The 21,524-nt window shown below is 37.5% G+C and overlaps 1 protein-coding gene across 38 annotated transcripts in view; it reads left to right on the plus strand.

Moving 5' to 3' along the window:
- The first annotated feature begins 2,265 nt into the window (after positions 1 to 2,265).
- ptprsa (protein tyrosine phosphatase receptor type Sa) overlaps positions 2,266 to 21,524 on the plus strand; it is a 212,707-nt gene continuing 193,448 nt past the window's right edge. For all 38 annotated transcript variants that reach the window (XM_079890978.1, XM_079891018.1, XM_079890986.1 and 35 more), the window contains exon 1: positions 2,266 to 2,510. The gene's annotated coding sequence lies outside the window, so the exon portion shown is untranslated. The remainder of the gene's footprint in view (positions 2,511 to 21,524) is intronic.

The raw sequence follows: 21,524 nt of genomic DNA on the forward strand, positions 1-21,524 counted from the left end.
GTGTGTGTGTGTGTGTGTGTGTGCGTGTGTGTTAAACCATTCTTTCCCCAGACAGCAACATAGTGTCGGCCCAGATCCGGGCCACATCCGGTACATGTGGATTCGACGCGGGCCGGATCTGGGCCGACACTGTTGCTGTCTGGGTCATGACTAGAGAACACAAAGTCCCAGAGGTCTGTTTTGCTAAAAACTTCAAGTGGGAGTTCTCGGAAAATTCCCAGTTTACCAGTTGTAATTGCGTGTTTTTACAACGCTTTTTACTAGTCGGAATCTCATAATTATGTGAACACACATATATTTCAAATTCAAAATTATAAGTATACACTTTTTTTTTTTTTTACAGTATTTTAGATACAATTATATGTAATCTGCTTAAATATGATCATTTTTACAATATTTATTTTTAAATAGTTTCACTGTAGCGTTTTTACTTTATAGTTTCTTTATTTATAGTGAAGTTAATAAAAAAATAACTCTCATTACTGTAATATGGAAAAGTATGTAATTATTTTTGCCAATTATTATTTTTAAAAAATTAACTTAATAATAATAAAAAAAAAATTAAATTATAAATTATATATATAAAAAAAATGTTTACTGTTTTTTTTTATACAAAAATTAAATCTATAATAATTGGAGAATTGACTGCTGGCTTTTAATAAAACTTGGCTGTATATGCTGTCAAGCTGTGTGTGTGTGTGTGTGAGTGTGTGTGTGTGTGTGTGTGTGTGTGTGTGAACCCATTCTTTCCCCAGACAGCAACATAGTGTCGGCCCAGATCCGGGCCACATCTGGTACATTCATCGCGTACCGGATGTGGGCCGGATCTGGGCCGACACTATGAAATAACTACAGAAAACAAAGTCCTAGAGGTCTCTTTTGCTAAAAACTTCAACACCCATAATGCACTCTGATTAAAATTTTAGCGCATTCGAATTTTGGTGGGTCATATGCTGTGTTCACGCCCCATCGCGATTACCGTAATTTCGAGATGATGACAGCACTTGATGTTGTGTGTTTCTGTGGCAACAACATGGTCAGGTGGTACAAGTGGGAGATCTCGGAAAGTTACAAGTTTACAAGTTGTAATTAAGAGTTCTACAAGGACGATTTTTACAAGTTGAATTCTCGTAATTACGTGAACGCGCCTATATTTTATCTTAAAATCAAAAGAAAAATTCTAAATTATATATATATACACACCTTTTTTATAGTATTTTATAAATTAGTAGTTATCATTAGTGTGCTTAAATATTATCATTACAATAATTTTAAATAATTTTACAGTAGCATTTTTACTTTATAATTATGTTTATTTATGGTGAAGTTATTTATTACTTTAATAAAAAAATATATAATTCTCATTACTGTAATATAGAAAAAAAGTATGTAATTATTTTTGCCAATTATTATAAAATGAATAAATAGTTTGTTTTACATTTTTTTAATACAAACATTAAATCTGTTAAATCTATTATCATTTTTACAATAAATAGTATACCAGTTAATAGTTTTACTGTAGTATTTTTACATTATAATTCTTTTTTTAGAGTAAAGTTATTATTACTTTAATAAAAAAAAAAACACATTCTCATTACTGTACTTGAAAAACGTATAATGAAATTATTTTATTTAGTGCTGTCAAATCGATTTATCGCATCCAACATAAAAATGTTTATATATCACACACACACACATATTATATATTTACAAACTTTTTTTGACAACACAATTTTTTTGCAAATTATTATTCAAGTAATTTCAATTCATGAATTATTTAAATGATAAATAATTATATTAATATTTGAGTCGTAAAGAATACATCATGTCCTATTACTCTATTACCCTTAATTTAAGCTTTAATGAAAAAAAAAAATATATATATATATATATATATATATATATATATATATATATATATATAATAGTTAAGCCCATTAAGATTTTTGTTACTGTATTACAGTAATACATATTTAATAAGAGTCCTAATTGAGGAAAAATAAAAATGCATGTAATTGTCATGAGAATTTGAGGTGAAATGGACGTTTCTTCACGCGATTCATCCCATCAGAAGAGTCTAAAGGGGCGTGGCTGGACTCCGCGCGTTACTGAAAGGGGCGAAGTCAGAACAAGTGTATTGCGAGGGAGGGGCGGAGTCCGAGACTGAGAGAGAGAGAGTGAGAGAGAGAGAGAGAGAGAGAGAGAGACAGAGAGGTGGGGGGTGGGCGTGTCCATGACGTCACCCTCCAGCTCTCCTCAGCGCGCACAGCTGTGGTTTCTCCGGAGCGGAGCTTGAAATCAGACGCGCCGAGCGAGACGCAGCGCTATCCGGGGGATTTAAAGCGTTATTCGCCACCGTCCACACGCGGAGCTCTCTCTATCTCCTTGGATCTGCCCTCTCCTTGGATTATTATCGTTATTTATTCCTTGGCGCGATGCTCATGAAGATGTGAGGGGGTTTTGCGCGTGCAGAATCAGGGAGAACGCAGGAACGCGCTCGTTAAAACAAGGTAAGAGCAGTTGAAATGTGACAGCAGACACTTTACGTGAATGTCAGAAATGATTGGAAACGAAACGCCCGTTTTTATCCACTTCAGCTGAAGTGTGTGGATATCCTGAAGCGCGTGGAGAAGGTGGTGCCCAGTGCGCAGTTTGCGCTCCAGACGCGTTTTGCGCATTAAGAATAAAGTCAGTTTTGATGCGTTTTAAGACTTTACAGCGCGTTTCTCTGCTGTTATTTGCCAGCTCAAGTCCGCGGGACAGTCATCCTCCCCTCCAGAAGCCAAAGCCTCGCTTGTGTAAACTGAGAATTGATGCCGCCGTGCGCGTGCCAGCCTCGTATATCTGATATCAAGTACGGGAACGTGTTGAGGACAGCATATTTCAGATGAAAGTAGCGCTGTGCGTTTATGCATCTGATGTGTTCATGCAGACTGACGCGATCTTTCAGGAGATTCAGTTCAGCAATGCCCACCTGCTGAAAACTAGTGAACAACACCTCATTTCAGCCGACTAAACCATCAAAACCACATGTAGGCACTGGTTTTAGAGGATTTCATCTCCGAAGTCTTCAATCTGCCTCCTCGAGCGCAAGTGAAGCATTTATGAAGATCTTAGTTTAGAAATAAATTGCACGGTGCAAAACTGATGCTGCGCGTGAGGGAATTTTTCTCTTTCTAATTAGTGTATTGTGCATATTATATAAAATGCAAATATATGCAGTGCTGTTGTATTGTAAAATGTGTCTGGTCAATGTGAAATGTCAGCATCTTGTGTTTGATTGTGGCTGCGCTGAACTCGATCAATGATGGAAACGCGTCCAATATTCAGGATATCGGTTTCATTTGCTTTTAAGTCCCTCCAGTCTTGAATATCTTCTTTTATGAATCAGTGTGTGAGATCTGTGTGATACACGAGTTGAAGAAAGGGTGTTTTCGTTTCTTGCTCGGGTCATTCTGCTCAGTCTTTAATATTTCATGACGGATGGATTTGTATTTTGCACAGTAATGGACATGCCGTCTCGGAGTGGTGTGGCTTACAGTGGATCCGATGGGAAGTGTGTGTGTGTGCTGCATTTGCATAAAACCAGGCTTGACAGTAGAGTAATTCAAAGCCACACCCCTTTATGGACTTACATTCACATCTCAAGTGAAATGCATTGCACTCGACGGCAGTAAATGTTTGTTTAATATCTCTATGTCTCTAAAAGTCTCTCAAGGGAGATCGTGTGTTAATTCCCACAGGTAAAACTCGTTTGGCCTGAATCAAGTGCACTTGTGTTGCAGTTTCCAGATTTGTCTTGTGATGTGCTCCTATTCTCCCGGAGCGGAGTGGGATAAGTACCTGTCATTGCTTATGTATGGAAATGCGTGTCGTTGCTGCATGAATGGACATTGTGTTATTTACGCAGGGCTCCCAGGGGCCGTCCATCGCTCCAGTGCCCGGCGGATTGATCCAGCGCTCATTCCCACAGCCGCCTCTCGCTTTACACTCGCTTGTTATAGGAGGAAGAGCTGATGACGTAACAAAGCTCATTAAACCGCGCAACTATTGTTAACTGAAAAGAGCAACATCATTTTATTTATTTATTATTCAATGAAAATGACGTCAGTGTCGTAACGCCCTCAAGCCATATTTTACCTGAATGATCGTACGTTTTCATTGGACTATAACCTAAATTATTATTTTACAGAAGCATTTGTTCACTCGAAGAGCAACTGTTTATTTATTTATGCGTTTTGGGATATGCAAAAAAAAAAAACGTCTGGATGAAAACGGCATTCAAATTCTAAAAATGCACGTAAAAAAACGTGTGAATGTGTTTTCCGATAAGAAAACATGCGCATAAACTACAATTGAACACATTTAAACACATAAGTCCACAACATAGGCCTCATGTGACTTTGCCACAGCGGAGGCTGTGATTGGATAACTGGACCAACCAGCGGACCAATCGCATCGCAGCACCTCAGATGTTGGTTTGGTGGTTCTGACACGTCATTTATGATGGAGGGAAAAAAAGCAACTTCTTTTTTTATTACTGATATTTTGTGGCAATTTCCCAGGAACTGATGATTTTGTTCTTGTAAACACATGGGAAGGAAACGCTGCTTGATTCGCACATGTTTTATGCAATAGTCCAATTTGTGCGCACAAGTTAAAGGCATATTTCACCCAAAAACCCCTCTCAAGTTGTTACAAAACTGTATTATCCATCCATCCATCTATTTTTCCATTCATTCATCCATCCATCCATCCATCCATTTTTCCATTCATTCATCCATCCATCCATCCATCCATTTTTCCATCCATCCATCCATCCATCCATTTTTCCATTCATTCATCCATCCATCCATCCATCCATTTTTCCATCCATCCATCCATCCATTTTTCCATCCATCCATCCATCCATCCATCCATCCATCCATCCATCCATCCATCGTTGTAAAATGTCTGTAGGATCAAGGAGCAACTATTTATTTATTTATTTATTGAATTATTATTATTTTATTTTTTTTGAAGTTTGTGTTGTTGAAAATAAGGCTGTCAATCTTTTATTGCACTCAACCCATATTTTGCTAATTTTGGGCATATGTGCATAAAAAATTTGACCGTTTTCTGTGACGTAAGAAAACTGATGACTATTAATGTTTTTTTTATTATATTATACAATTATATTAGTTGATTTATATTCATTTTTATGTAATAATATTAATATATATATATATATATATATATATATATATATATATATATATAAATTTGTTTTGTACATATACATACATACATACATACACACACATATATGTATATATATATCAAGACGTTACCTGTTGAGAGCGAAACGAGCTTTTATTCCCGTGTGTTTTGAGTGTTTTGAGCTCTGAAGGTCTTTCAGAAAAGCAGTTTTTGTTCGGTGTGTGTCAGATTGTGTTTGCTGTTCTCAGACCTTCAGCGAGCGTCTGAACACGTGAAGGATTTCAGGAATATTTTGATGTGTTGTCGTATCCCAGCAGGCCTTGTTGTGTGAAGACGGATGGCCTGCGCTTGAGCAGGATGAGCGCTCTTCATGAATCCATGACACTACCCGCTGTAAAACACACACGTAATGAGCAGGAAGAGAGGATTATGGGCCGTGAAACAACACGAGTGTCCTAAGAGTTGCTGGAGCTCTGCTTAACATACTTCATTTACTCTTCAGATCTTAATGCTTGCGAAAAGTGTTGGTTTGGATGATTTGCACAAATATATTTAGCCGGTATGAGGATCTGGGCATTAGCATTAGCAGTGTGCTAACACAGAGCGGCTGATTTCAGGACAGTTTTCCCGCTCTATGGAAGAGTTTCCAGTACATGTGGTTGGATGGAAACAAGACTTTGACTGCATTGATGGCATTGTCAGTATTGTTTTTCTGCTAACTGTATTTATCAATGAATTCACAATAAATTATTATTATATGCTTTAGAAATTCTTTAGAAATCTAATTATTACTATATTTCAGAAACGAGATCTAAATTTTATTTTCTATTTTATGCAATTAGAGGATCTAAATAATTAACTTTAATTTTATTTCTTATTTTGCTGTATGATTTTATTTATATTTACGTACTTTACAAACAATCGGAGGGTCTCAATTTTCTTATTTTATTTTATGATTATATTATATTTGTATATTTTAGAAATTTGATTATTATTTTTTGTATTATTTTGATCTATGATTATATTAAATTTATATGTATGTCCTTTAAAAACAAGACATTTACATTTTATTAGATTTTTTTATACAATTGGTGGATCTAAATCATCTTATTTTTATTTTATTTTGATTATTATATTCATATTTATTTACATAAAAAAAAATAAGAGCTCTCAGTTTTATTTTATTTTTTATTCATATTTATATTAAGAAATTAGAAATTTTATTTTAGAGATTTTTTTTTTTTTTTTTTTTTTTTTATATTCTGTGTTCCAATTCTGCTTTACCTTTGTTTGAAACCTACACTTACAGAATTTTTTTTTTTTTTTTGTCATATTTCATATTTTATTTTAGAGAATTAATTTATTTATTATTTTATTTTATTTTATTTATTTATTATTATTTTTTATCCAGTGTTTCAGCTCTGCTTTCCCTTTGTTTGAGCCGTACACCTCCAGAAACGCGCAGGCACAGGCTCCCCGTCTCTCGGTGTCCTGTACAGTGTGTGACGAGATCCTCTGCTCTCAGTGAATGTGCAGACTGTGCTTTTACACCTGTGTGAGCCGACAGTAAAGAGTCTGGGCTCTTGTTCTCGGACCTCCTGCTTGTTCGCAGCAGAATTTATCCTTTGCTGGCGTTTCCAGGAAGGCATCAGCCTTTATGCGCTGGAGCCTGACACTTTAATGGGTTTGATGTGTACCTGCGCCCGCACAGGGGGCCTGCAGAAAGCAACGGGTGCGTATAAAAGAATGATGGGCCGCGGTGTCAGACAAGATGGAGAAAGAGTGTTACGCACCTCCGGGAATATAAACGCTTCAGGCGGATCCAAGTTCATCCGTAGTGTAAGGGTCAACTAGACAAAGAGGGAATCATTCTCTTGGCAAAGTTATCAAGGGGGCGGGGTTTGCAATTTGCAATATCGTTTATAACGAGTACTTCGCTGATGAGTACTTTAAAATTGCTCTAGAAAGTAGTATGCCATACTATTTGACATGCACTATTTAAATAGTATGTGGAACATAATATTAACTTTGCATAATGTAAAGTATGTGAATTCAGATTCCTCAAACAATGTTCGCGACCCATTTTACTTCGTAAAGTGATGTATTTCAGTGAAACAGGAGGTTCAGTGGGAAAAAACCGGACTGTCTGCAGTTGATTGGATGGAGACACGTGTATGTAAAATATATGGCTGGTGGTTTGAGGGGCGGAGTTAAAAAAATGCAACTACTTGATGTCATCAGAAAAAAGTGAATTGTTTTTAGGGCGTAAATAAACTGAAAAAACAATTGTGTGGGATTCTCTTTTCACTCAGAAATCGCTGGTAAATTTCACAAATAATTATAAGCAACAGCAAATAGTAGTATTTTACAACATGCAATGATTAATGCACTAATATTTATTTTGCATAATGTAACTTCATAAAGTGGTGTATTTCTGTGATACAGGAAAAAAACGTGGGGCTGAACTTTATTTTGACTATCTGTTTTTAATAGGATGGTGAAATGTGTATGTAAAGTATATGGAGAAAATAAGAGGACTTGATGATGTCATCAGAAAAGAAAATTTGTTTTAGAGGCGGATGAATGCAAGTATACGGCCGAGGGCTTGAGGGGCGGAGTTAAAAAAAGTGAGTACTTGATGATGTCATCAGAAAAGGACATTCGTTTTAGAGCCGGATGAATGCAAGTATACGGCCAGGGGCTTGAGGGGCGGAGTTAAAAAAAGTGAGTACTTGATGATGTCATCAGAAAAGGACATTCGTTTTAGAGGCGGATGAATGCAAGTATACGGCCAGGGGCTTGAGGGGCGGAGTTTAAAAAAGTGAGTACTTGATGATGTCATCAGAAAAGGACATTCGTTTTAGAGCCGGATGAATGCAAGTATACGGCTGGGGGCTTGAGGGGCGGAGTTAAAAAAAGTGAGTACTTGATGATGTCATCAGAAAAGGACATTCGTTTTAGAGCCGGATGAATGCAAGTATACGGCCAGGGGCTTGAGGGGCGGAGTTAAAAAAAGTGAGTACTTGATGATGTCATCAGAAAAGGACATTCGTTTTAGAGGCGGATGAATGCAAGTATACGGCCAGGGGCTTGAGGGGCGGAGTTTAAAAAAGTGAGTACTTGATGATGTCATCAGAAAAGGACATTCGTTTTAGAGGCGGATGAATGCAAGTATACGGCCAGGGGCTTGAGGGGCGGAGTTAAAAAAAGTGAGTACTTGATGATGTCATCAGAAAAGGACATTCGTTTTAGAGCCGGATGAATGCAAGTATATGGCCGGGGGCTTGAGGGGCGGAGTTTAAAAAAGTGAGTACTTGATGATGTCATCAGAAAAGGACATTCGTTTTAGAGGCGGATGAATGCAAGTATATGGCCGGGGGCTTGAGGGGCGGAGTTTAAAAAAGAGAGTACTTGATGATGTCATCAGAAAAGAACATTAGTTTTAGAGGCGGATGAATGCAAGTATACGGCTGGGGGCTTGAGGGGCGGAGTTTAAAAAAGAGAGTACTTGATGATGTCATCAGAAAAGAACATTAGTTTTAGAGGCGGATGAATGCAAGTATATGGCCGGGGGCTTGAGGGGCGGAGTTTAAAAAAGTGAGTACTTGATGATGTCATCAGAAAAGAACATTCATTTAAGAGGCGGATGAATGCAAGTATACGGCCGGGGGCTTGAGGGGCGGAGTTTAAAAAAGAGAGTACTTGATGATGTCATCAGAAAAGAACATTCGTTTTAGAGGCGGATGAATGCAAGTATACGGCTGGGGGCTTGAGGGGCGGAGTTTAAAAAAGTGAGTACTTGATGATGTCATCAGAAAAGGACATTCGTTTTAGAGCCGGATGAATGCAAGTATACGGCTGGGGGCTTGAGGGGCGGAGTTTAAAAAAGTGAGTACTTGATGATGTCATCAGAAAAGAACATTCGTTTAAGAGGCGGATGAATGCAAGTATACGGCCGGGGGCTTGAGGGGCGGAGTTTAAAAAAGAGAGTACTTGATGATGTCATCAGAAAAGAACATTCGTTTTAGAGGCGGATGAATGCAAGTATACGGCCGGGGGCTTGAGGGGCGGAGTTTAAAAAAGAGAGTACTTGATGATGTCATCAGAAAAGAACATTCGTTTTAGAGGCGGATGAATGCAAGTATACGGCTGGGGGCTTGAGGGGCGGAGTTTAAAAAAGTGAGTACTTGATGATGTCATCAGAAAAGGACATTCGTTTTAGAGCCGGAAAAAGCTGAATTTTAATTTAAAGCTGAATAATTTAGAGATGGAGATGAAAAGATGTCCAAACATCAATCTTTTCAAATATAAATACAAACAAAAGATTTTTGAAAAGTACAGAGAAGAAGAAATGAGTTGCCATTAGGGGTATTTCTAGCATTATCAGATACTGAAAGTGTGTATAATCCGTTTTTTTTGTTGTTGTTGTTGTTGTTGTTGTTGTTTTTGTTTGTTTCTCTCTCTTTTTTGTTGTGGTTTCCTTGTTGTTGTTTTGTTGCTTTTACACTATGATTCTTTGTACTATTGTGAAATGAGTTTTTTATTGTATTAATTTGGGGTGTGGGCGCTTATAAGCTCTTTTGCTTCGGCCCACTCCTTTTGAGCAGAATGTTTACTGCTCAAATAAACTAATAAACTAAACTAAACTAAATTAATAAAAGGCAAGCAGTTTTTTGTCTGTAGAGTAACTGACAAGCATTAAGCGTTTGTTTGACAACCTTCAGAAGCGTATTGTGTAAAAACAGTGCGATGACAGGGCGTTTAATGTGTTTGTGACTCACGGTAAAGGTCAGCTGGAGACCCGGTCAGTGGGAGACGGATGGATGGATGATACGACCCTCGTTCACACTGAGCACTTAGAAGACGGTGAAGCTCGAAGGTCACCTCAACATTTCATCCGTCTTCCCGCCCCGCTGAGATCATTCTCCCCACGAGGTCTCCTGAGGTTAATGCATCCGGACAAACAGAGGAAGACGACGTTCGTTTGTTCTCTTCCGTCCGCCGCGTGCTTGTCGTCTGCAGTTTTCGTCTGCTGACATAATATCCATGAATGATTCATCTGCGCTCATGGATAATTGAATGAATGCAGGCAGTGGCTCTTCCGCCGGTGTCGGTGTGTGTGTAGACTCCAACAGTTTCATACACTCTTTACATCTTTATTGGTCTGTTGTGGGATAATCCGATCAGGATGCATGAGATTGCCATATGGGATGCGTGACTGGGGTTATGTGATGGGAGAATGATGAAGGCTTATAGGCGTCTCACTCTTTCATGGTATTAGAGGCACAAATCCCAAGGTTTTGTTTGGGAACTATTAGATAAAGTATTATCTGGCATAGAAGTAACTTAGCTAGTTTTAAACACATTCAATGTCTGATTCCCTCCTATTTAAAATCATTTTGTTTTGTTGAGCTTTTCATTTTATAATAATTGTAATAATTAACAATCAATTGTGTAGTAATAATTCTATGTATATAGTTATAATATTGCCTTTTTATATTAATTATAAATAAACAAATATTACATTATTCAAACTCTTTATATATATATATGTATATATATATATGTTCATAAAATATGCAGTATGTTGATAAATAAATATGTTAATATACATTTTTAATGTTTATATTAATGTAATATAATATATATTAATGTAATTATTAAATATTTATATTTTTATATAATATTTATATAATTTAAAAATATATGAAAAAAATAGGAATATATATATACAATGGAATATATTAATACATAAATATATTAATATATTTTTTTAAATACATATTCATTGTAATTTTAAAAATAGTTAATATTAATGGTCATATATTTATGTGTGTGTATTACTTTTTATTTATTACAAATAAATACATTAATATGAAATTATTAAATATTATTTATATTTAAGTCAAATTAAATATATATATATATATATATATATATAATTACACAATATATGTATTAATGAATATATTTAATACTTATATTTTATATATTATTATATTTATATAATATAAAACAATTGTAATGTGGTAAATTGTAAATTTTAACGTGCTAATTTCCTTTATATATATAGTAATTAAATAATGATTTTCTAAACTAGTTTACCATTTTCAGTTTCGATTGCAAACTTCTTGTTAATTGAATAAAAAGAACAATAACTGATATTTGGCTTTGACCTTCTCCTCATGTCACTCCACAAGAAAATAAAACCCTTCCTGAGAGTGTGTGTTGTTTTGGTGTTGGTGTCCAGAGTAAATGAAGACGTAGAGAGCGGACGAGCGATGGGATGAAGCCGATATTGATCAGGGAAACTCGCTTCACTGTCGTCTTCCCATGATCCCTTTCACCTCATCCGGATCCCATCCGAGCCGTTCGGCACCTCACAATCCCCTGTCTAGTCTTCGGATATATACATATTATCAGCTTAGTGGAAGATCTGGACACATCTGTATTCACACACACATTTATCATGACATATTTAACACACAATGCTCAGCATGAGTTCAGGCTTTCACAATATTACTAAATGAAAACCTTAAGAGGATGAAACATGTCCAGATCATATTTCACACAAAAATATATATTTAATTTAGAAATATTATATATATATATATATATAGGATTTATTTTAATTTGTATTTAGTTTGTCAGTTTGTCAGAATAAGAATAATGTTTCATCTTTATAGTTTTGTTATTATTATTATTTATTTATTATTTTCACTTGTGGTGCATAATATGAAAAAAAATTATATATTTTTTAGATTATTTGTTTAATTTATTATTATTATTATTATTATTATTAATAAATAAAATTGGCTTCATTTTTTATTTTAATTTATTAATTATATTTAATATTTTTCTTATTTTTTATTATGATGCATATGAAAAAATGCTAAATCTTTAAAAAATATTTATTGTTTATTTGATTTTTTGAAAATACTAAATGTTTGAAATACTAAATGTTTTTTTTATATTATTTGTTAAATATATAATTTCTTTGTTCTTGATATTTGATATTTTTTGTGTTTATTATATTATATTATATTATATTATATTATATTATATTATATTATATTATATTATATTATATTATATTATATTATATTATAGTAAGGAAATGTGTGTTTTTGCCAGGTTTCTACATTGATCATGAGCATCATTAGCGGTTTGGTTTCTCGTGTCCTAAATGTTTTCTTCAGGTTTCCACATTTCCATCGGCTTTCTGCTTCTGCTAATCCTCCTGTACGTCTCTTTGCTCCGTTAGTTTCCTGCTCTATTAGCGGTAACAGCGTTTTTCCCCCTGTAGGTCCTAATGGGTTAGCGTTAGCAAGCGCACAAGCGTAGCCGTGTCGCTATCAGTCAAAGATAAAGCCCTGTAGAGATGTTTCCTCTCTTTACGCTCTCAGGATTGATCGTTCGGCTAGCTGACGTCGATTACGTGACTGTCTCTCCTCCAGTTCCCGATACAAAATCAGCATTAGAACTGATTCAACTCAGTGAAAGCAAAAACCAACTCAAAACTGGAAAAAACAAGTGATTTTTGTGAAGTGTCAGGGTAAACTGCCAGCTCATTTGCATTTAAAGCAGCCCAGCGTTCTTTAATTGAGTCAGTTTATCAGCACAGTTTAATAGCGCTAATTTTACTTACACCTGGGAACGCTTAAACAGATACTGTGTGTTTTTCCTCGTTTTTCGAGGAGTATTTAGGGAGGAATGTGAGGAATTTGGCCGCTCACCCGGTATCAGGGTGTGTTGTGTTTCCCAGGTCCGCGGCGGACAGAGATTTGGGAGCCGGCCAGCGGCGTGTTGGTCAACGGGACAGACTGCAAATGAATATACAGCTTTATTGTGCCCGTATAGTTCATACACAATCACTATTTGCTTTCCTAAAACACAATTTCTGATGGATGTTGAATATCCAGTTTCACTTGGACATCCGTCATGTGACTAAAGGAAAATGGTCTGCGTTAAATGTAGTTCAGATGCAAACTCTTATAATACTGTTTTTTTTTGGGGGGGGGGGGGGGGTTAAGCATTGTTTTATTTATTTCCTATGGAAGCTTGTTTCCGCCACAAAATAAAACATTTTAAAAGATAATTGCGACTTTTTATCTCACAATTGCGAGTTCACATCTCACAATTCTGACTTTATTTCTCAGAATTGCGAGATATAAAGTCAGAATTTCGTGAAATAAAGTCGCAATTGCGAGATATAAAGTCAGAATTGCGAGATATAAAGTCAGAATTGCGTGAAATAAAGTCGCAATTGCGTCTTATAAAGTCAGAATTCTGACTTTTTTTCTCGCAATTGCGACTTTATATCACGCAATTCTGACTTTATAACACATAATTGCGAGTTTATATCTCGCAATTCTGACATCTTTTCTCAGAATTGTGAGATATAAAGTCCAATTCTAAGGAAAAAAAATATATATATTTTTTTTTACCTCAGAATAATTTATATCTCACAATTCTGACTTAATATCTCGCAATTGCGACTTTATTTCTCAGAATCGCGACTTTATATCACGCAATTCTGACTTCATATCTCGCAATTGTGAGAAAAAAAAGTCAGAATTGTGAGATAAAAAGTCGCAATTATTATTATTTATTTATTATTCAGTGGCGGAAACAAGCTTCCATAATTTCCTACCAAATGTCAACTTATGTTGTTTTTTCCTATAATGCTGAGCAGGAAATTCCACCAATCAGAGAGTTGAAAATCGCAACTTGCGCCAAAATATCTTGTTAGCTCCGCCCACTCCCATGAAGCACCGCAAATGGCGTAATCAAGTCTACACTCTCAAAATACTTAAATATTTGAATATATATGCATATTATGCGATAAAAAGGGAAGAAATGAATGAAAAAAATACTTTTTGAAACATTGCAAAAGAAAAACAAGAGGGTGGGCACTAATGCGCTTTCTATGTGTTCGTGATATGATATGCAAATGCATGTTAATGAGTCGTGACATCATTGTTATGTTTGCATAGACTGCAGAGGAATACAAAATCCGGTTTTCTGTGATATGATCCCATTAATGAATGAGATTTTGTGGATTACAGTGGCCTAGAAAGCCTTGTGCAGAGCAGTGTTTTGTTCAGTGGATCTTTAGCTTGAGTCGGGATGCTCAGATCCATTTAAAGGGAATGAATGTTTTTGTGGCTCTGCTCCGGCCGGCGGAGAAGAAGAGACGGAGACGGTGGTTTATTACTCGGGATAAGAGCTTGTGCTTCTCTTGAGGGAAGAGCTGCTGTTTAATTCATGCGCTGATGCGACATTGTGATTCTGTTTACTAGAGGACGTCTGGAGCGTCTGAACAGCTCATAGTCTACCATATAACATTAGCCTGGTTTAATTAATAGTTAACTGCAAACCACACACGCATCGCATCGACTTATAGACGACTTAACAGGTATTTTGATGAAATTGAGTTTCAAGTGAAGCACTTAGATGCTTTTTAGGTTGACAGAGATTGCTTGCTTTATTTATTTATTGGGTTTTATTTATTTATTCATTCATTTATATAATTGATGTACATATTTATGTTTGTATTTATTATTTATTGTTATCCATTTTTATCTATTTATTTATTTTTATTTATTTAATTATTTACATATTTAAATTTGTATTTATTAGTTTTATTATTTATTTACTTATTCATATATTTATATTTTTACCTGGATTTTTTTATTTTTTTATTTATGTTTGTATTTATTATTTATTGTTATTTTATTTATTTTTAATTATTTGTTTGTTTGTTTAATGTACATATAAATGGTTGTATTTATTTATTAGTTCGTGTTTATCTGTTTTATTTACTTATTTATATATTTTTGTTTGTATTTATTTATGTATTTTTAATCTTTTTTTAATCATTTAATTATAAATATATAAATATATATATATATATATAATTAAAAAAAAAATATTATTATTTTTTTTTTTTCATTTTTTTTTTTTTTTAGTTTGTGTTGTAGTATCTAATGAGAATTAATGGCGTATTGTAATTCGGTGAAAACTAGGCTGTCAGTGTCGTATTATACTATCTTACAAAGTTTATTTGACACATTTCCTGAATGATCTACACCAAGTTACCCAAAAGTACGACATATTGAATATATTTGGTTGATGTTCTGATACAGTCTGATATTGTTTTTTGACCTCGCCTTCATGTTCAGGACGGTTCTCGTGCTGGTTGAGCAATAGACGTCACAGCTGTGATATGAGAAAAGACTCTTCCGCAGACTCTTAATCACCGCGTGAATCCGCAGCTTTACAGGGCAGATGTGAAACTTGCTCCTCCAGTTTTCCTTGGCGTATCGTTTCTTCTCATGACTTCCTCTCTTCTTCCCCTCGCATCTATTTGCAGTTCTCTCTGGAGTTTTATTCTCTTTCAGGGCTCACTGGCTTGTCATCTCCCTCGCTGAAGATCTGAAACGTTCTGGAACCTTCCGTTTTAACGAGTCCCAATCAAAACCCAGGGAAATTGGATGCTGCGGTGAAGCAGAAAGCGCTCTGGCGATTCCTCGGCTTCAAAAGCCTCGTCGATACGAAATCTTAATTATGCAATAGATAAATGCAGGTGTATAGATGCAGTTCTGCAGTAATTTCAGTTTGTTTGACAGTGTGTGATTATGAGCCGGCACCAGTGGTCTCCTGCTGCGTGTTCCTCGATAAGCCAGATCTCATTCACGATCCCCGCTATCATTGTTTTTATCCTCAGTGCTGGAGAGCAATTACCAACATCAGAAACCCTGCTGAATATTCACGAGGCCCCACTGTATTACGGTATGCAAGTATGCAGGGAAATATGCAAAGGGGTTTTGTGGTTACAATGCAGGTATGTTCATGTAACTTACAAGATGCATTTAAATAAACTCTAAGTGCAGAAATTTGGGATTGAGGAATCTTTTAAGGCCTTTTTGACTCTCTACTAACTGCATAGCAACTCTTAGAACACCTTAGCAACACCCTAGAAATCTCATAAACACTCTGAGAACACTTAAGCAAGCGTGTAGCGACTCTTATAACATCTTAGAAACCACCGATCAACACCTTAGAAACCGCATAGCAACTCTAAGAACACTTACGCAACCACATAGCACCTCTTAGAACACCTTAGCAACACCCTAGAAACCTCATAAACACTCTGAGAACACTTAAGCAAGCGCGTATCGACTCATAACATCTTAGAAACCACCGATCAACACCTTAGAAACCGCATAGCAACTCTAAGAACACTTACGCAACTCTTAGAACACCTTAGCAACCGCATATCCACTCTTAGAACACCTTAGAAACCATCTATAAACACCTTAGCATCCGCATAGCAAGTCTTAGAACACTTACGCAACCACATAGCAACTCTTAGAACAACTTAGCAACACCCTAGAAACCGCATAGCCAACCTTAGAACACGGTACTAAATGAATATCAACTCTTAGAACACAGCAACATCCTTGTCACCGCATAGTCACTCTTAGAACACTTACTCTTAGACCACCTTAGCAACACCCTAGCAACCGAATAGCCACTCTTAGAACACTTATGCAGCCACATAGCAACTCTTATAACACCTTAGCAAAACCCTAGCAACTGCATAGCCACTCTTAGAACACTTTAACAAGCGCATAGCGACTCTTACAATGCCTTAGAAACCACCTAGCAACACCCTAGTAACCGCATAGCAACTCTTAGAACACCTTAGCAACACCCTAGAAACCTCATAAACACTCTGAGAACACTTAAGAAAGCATGCAGCGACTCTTATAACATCTTAGAACCCACTGATCAACACCTTAGAAACCACATAGCAACTCTTAGAACACCTTAGCAACTGCATATCCAATCTTAGAACCCTTTCGCAAGTGCATGGAAACTCTTAGAACACCTTAGAAACCACCTATAAACACCTTAGCATCCACATAGCAACTCTTAGAACAACTTAGCAACACCCTAGAAACCGCATAGCCAACCTTAGAACACGGTAGTAAATGAATATCAACTGTTAGAACACAGCAACATCCTTGTCACCGCATAGTCACTCTTAGAACACTTACTCTTAGACCACCTTAGCAACACCCTAGCAACCGAATAGCCACTCATAGAACACTTATGCAGCCACATAGCAACTCTTAGAACACCTTGGAAACACCCTAGCAACGGCATAGCTACTCTTAGAACACTTTAGCAAGCGCATAGCGACTCTTACAATGCCTTAGAAACCACCTAGCAACACCCTAGTAACCGCATAGCAACTCTTACAACACTTAAGCAGCCACACATCAACACCTAGAACACATTAGAAACCACTTAGCAACCACATCGCAACTCTAAGAACACTTATGCAAACACATAACATTTCATCATTATTATAATGAGCTACTAAACAGCTCAATGCCGCGTGTCACCAATCATGACGTATTTTGCGTTACTGTCAAGTCAAACAGATTTCTCAGATGTGTCATGATGGATATGTCGTCTTATACAAAAGTTTGCATTGTTCCCCTCCGGTTTGTTTGTGTAAAGCAGGTGGTCGTAAACATCTCTGTGGTCACAGTAAATCAGCAGGCCTTTTATCGTGAGCTATATATCTGCATATTGTCATGAGACGATGCCCGCAGCGCTCGTCTGACAGCGTAATGGATGAGATGTTGTGATACGCTTTTATTTGTGCTGCTCCAAGCCTTGACTCCATACTCACTGTGTCTCTTCTCGTTTGACAAATTTGTCCTAATTTATGGTTGTTTATAAAAGCCAGGAGGCAATCCATTCTGAGCTCTCACGCTTGGAAGTGCCTCTCCCCGATCAAACGGCCGGCTGTAGATCAAACCCACTCCAGCGGGCTTTAGCTGCTTTTAACTTTTCAACCTGATCTGCCGTATCTCACAGCAGTGACGGCTTCTAGAAGATTCCCTCAAGGTCACTCCGACCTTCTGGAGGAACGTTATATTGCTCTTTCACAGATCAGGATACTATGGTCTAACCAGCCACAGTCATCCTGAAAGCGAAAATGTGGCACAATCACAGCTAATCAAGGTCTCGGAGTGTTTGAGTTCACGGTGACGTCTTGTGATTGCAGACATCTGTATTGTGGTATAGCTTAGATCTCTTTTGAAACTCTAGACGAGACACCGGTTGTCTTTCACTCGGGGAACCGTGTACGTTTAAATTTGCTGTCCTTTTCATTTCTTTGCTGTGTAGTAAAAGCAATCTCGCTTGCGTCTATCCTTCGGTTGACCGTTCGTGTATTGAATGCATATGCTGCTGTTAGTAGAGGGTTCGACTGGTCACTGTGTCGATGCACTTTGGTGTAGATCAATAATTCCATTCATGGGGCACAAACACAAGTACAGGACAAAGTGCTTTTCTGATTGCTGCTGTATGATGCCCGTATCGATTCTGGGCCGGGATGTTTTCGCTGCACTGATCAGAAAGAATGGCGGATTGCTCCATTTGCCCGTGAGCGAGCCGAATATATTCAATTATAGCATTGCATAATCATATTCTACAGATATTGTTAAATGGATAGAAATAAAATGGAAGACAAACGTCTTCCCCTGCTGTCAGATCTTGTTTTTGTAAATCTCTAATGCATGTCAGGGTGGATTGATTATATTTGACTACAGAAATATCACAACCGGTAGAGATTTGGCGAGAGATTTGATTTTGCAGATTTGGTAGATTGGATTTTACTATAGTAGCTTTATATCCATGTGGCTGTTTAAGCTGTTTGATTGTAAAAGAGGCACAAACTATATAAGAATTTAAAAAAAAAAAAAAAATCACATGATTAGAAATAAATGCCTAAACTGGTTTGCTGGTCTTTCAGCTTAGTCTGATTTGCTAGTTTTAGAAGTGTTTTGGGGTGATCAGGTTGGAAGACCAGCTAACAAGGATGGAAGACCATCTAGACCAGCTTAAACTGGTTTTCTGGTCTTTCAGTCTGGTCTGATTAGCTAGTTTTAAAATGGTAAATGGTAAATGGACTGCATTTATATAGCGCTTTCACAGAACTATGGCCACCAAAGCGCTTTACATATAGCCTCACATTCACCCATTCACTCACTCATTCACTCACTCCGGCGGTGTCAGCCATGCAAGGCGCCATCCAGCTCGTCGGGTGTTAGGTGTCTTGCTCATGGACACCTCGACACTTGGTCAGGTGGAACCGGGCATTGAATCACCAACCTTTCGGTTTGTAGACAACCTACATGAACCACTGAGCCACTGCCACCCTCTAGTTTTAGAGGGACTTTGGGGGTGATCAGGTTGTCCCAGCTTTCAAACCAGATAACAAGGCTGGGAGACCACCTAGACCAGGGGTGTCAAACTCCAGTCCTGGAGGGCCACTGTCCTGCAGAGTTTAGCTCCAACCAGCTCCAAAAACACCTGCCTGGAAGTTTCTAGTAATCCTGAAGACTAGTGATGTGTCGTTCGCGAACGATCCGTTCATTGTGTGCGTCACATGACAAATGAACCAAAGACTCGGAGGGTAAATTAAATATTTATGTTCCCTGTAAATTATCTTTGGCTGCATTATAATGATTTCTTCATTCAAAATATGATCGAGATTGCATAGGTGGATGTTTTCGGGGAATTTGGCTGTTAAAAGTATAACATTTAAAGCCACTTAAATGAACGAAATGACTCAAATAAAGATTCGTTCATTTTGATGAACGAGATCGAACGAGAGAGTCAGTAAAATGATCCGAACTTCCCATCATTACTGAAGACCTTGATTAGCTGGATCAGGTGTGTTTAATTAGGGTTGGAGCTAAACTCTGCAGGGTTGTGGCCCTCCAGGAACTGAGTTTGACACCCCTGATCTAGACCATCTTAAACTGGTTTTCTGGTCATTTTGGGGTGATCAGGTTGTCCCGGCTGTCAAACCAGGTAAAAAGGCTGAGATACCATCTAGACCAGCTTAAATTGGTTTTCTGGTCTATCAGCGTGTTCTGATTTGCTAGTTTTAAAAGGGTTTTGGGGCGATCTGATTGGAAGACCAGCTGGCCAAACAACTAACAAAGCTGGGAGACCATTTAGACCAGCTTAAACTGCCTAAGACCAGACATGCTCTTTTAGCAGGGATATACACCACTTTTTTTCTGTTGTAAAAGGCAAAGGATGACAGAAAATAGTTAACATAGATGTTCCAACATTATGGTATCAGTAGGGAACGTTTTAAAAGTCACAGGACTGGCCCCAGAGCGCACACACATGCTTCAGGTTACAACCCCCTCCCATCATTTTTAGTCCAAGGTCACTGGTGTTTTAATACTGCTGTGAAATATGCAGGCAGTGACATTGTTACCCTTGTTGTGACAGGTTTCAGGTGCACACAATGGCGCCATCATTCAGAGCGATGGATTGGACTCAACAGTCTCTAGACACCCACCAAACCCCGATAAGTCCTCAAAGACACCCCATGCAGAGCCCGAACTTTCTCCAAGAGATGCATGCAATAGTACGGCACATTAAATCTTCCTCGTCTTCCTGCTATCAGACCACGCTGTGGTCAGCGTGCTTCCTGCGGTCTAAAAGGCCGATTGCACTTTCCTCGCTGTGTCGGTACGCAATAACGCCTCGAGGGGATTCATAATTCAAGCCCCATTGATTTGTGGCCGTAGATGTGCATTAGTGTGAAGGTGAAAGAAAATGGTTCCTGAAGAAAAGCAGCCTCTCACTTTGATCTTGAACAGGGATCGCGCTTGTTGCTTTGCAGCAACTCAATGAATTAAGCACCGGTGTTCTGAAAAGCATCAAATTGCCCTGATTATGACTACAAACAAGTGTGGGTGTTAATGAAAGATCACACAGTACACTTTGGGACGCGTCCATATGTTGAAGTTCCTCATCAGCGGATTTCACAGCAACACAGCTGGAGCACAAGCTCAGGGATAGTTCAGTCGCATCTATTCCCCAAGTAAAATCGTCGTGAAGTAATTACACCGTGGGTCATCGACTAATTAACGAGCTCAAAACAACACAATCAGTCATTGTGAAAAAATAACAAGCCTCTTGAAATGTACAGGGAGTCGGAAGTGTCAGCTTGATGCATTGTGTGTGAAATAAGAGCTATTGGTAACTCCGTCTAGGTCTGTTAGCTCTGCCAATTGACGTTGTGTTTGCTGTTGTTGACCTTCAGTTGTGAACTGTATGGATCTGACTGACAAAACTACTGAGGCGTTTGAGTCTATTGGAGTCTTGATCCAGATTTTTTGGCGTACAACGCGGGCACATTTGCTGCACTGATAAACTACAAAACAAAACTGCTTCGGCGGGGTGAGGTTTGGTCTTTAAGAAGTGATCAGAGAGAG

This window comes from Squalius cephalus (genome assembly GCF_949319135.1).
Source record: "Squalius cephalus genome assembly, chromosome: 13".
NCBI classification, from domain to species: domain Eukaryota; kingdom Metazoa; phylum Chordata; class Actinopteri; order Cypriniformes; family Leuciscidae; genus Squalius; species Squalius cephalus.